The following is a 575-nucleotide window of genomic DNA, read 5'->3' on the forward strand; positions in this document are numbered from 1 at the left end:
CTGATAGTCACCTTCTGGGTTATGGAATAGAACCCCCCTGGACACCCGAATGAGAACACAATTAATGGTTATTGCTCATTTTCCCAGCTCAGGCTGCACGTCAGGCCAGGCACTGCGGCAAGAGACAGGTACTGACATTGCCTGCCTGCCCACAGCTGGAGTCACGAAACATTTCCTGCGGAATGCATCACCAGAACTGGATACAGAAGAAATTATGGAGAGCGGAACCCTGACAGCTCCATCAAGTTTGCCATTACCCACAAAACCTTACACGTTCACAGTTCTGTATAAGGCTAAGAAGTATGACTAGCGCTAACACAGGCCAAATGTGACCCTGTTACCACTCATCCAGCTTCTCCGCATCAAGCTGGTTTCATACTACCTGATAAAGCGAGTATTGTTTAAATCAGCTTTTCGCTTTGGCTGTAGAACCTTTCTCGCCGAGGAGTACAACACTCTCCTTGCGGAGCACGGAAATGGGAAAAGCCATTCTAAAAAAGCACTTTGTCTTAGGAAACAGCTTGTTATCTACCAAATAGATGGAGACGAGCACCAAGAAGTTCCAGCTCCTGCTG

General features: G+C 47.5%; 1 protein-coding gene across 1 annotated transcript in view; it reads right to left on the bottom strand.

Moving 5' to 3' along the window:
• Positions 1-575, bottom strand: part of FBLN2 (fibulin 2) — a 73,999-nt gene that overhangs the window by 14,899 nt on the left and 58,525 nt on the right. The gene's annotated exons all lie outside the window — the stretch shown is intronic.

Source organism: Buceros rhinoceros, unplaced genomic scaffold (genome assembly GCF_000710305.1).
Source record: "Buceros rhinoceros silvestris isolate BGI_N320 unplaced genomic scaffold, ASM71030v1 scaffold9475, whole genome shotgun sequence".
Classification (NCBI taxonomy): domain Eukaryota; kingdom Metazoa; phylum Chordata; class Aves; order Bucerotiformes; family Bucerotidae; genus Buceros; species Buceros rhinoceros.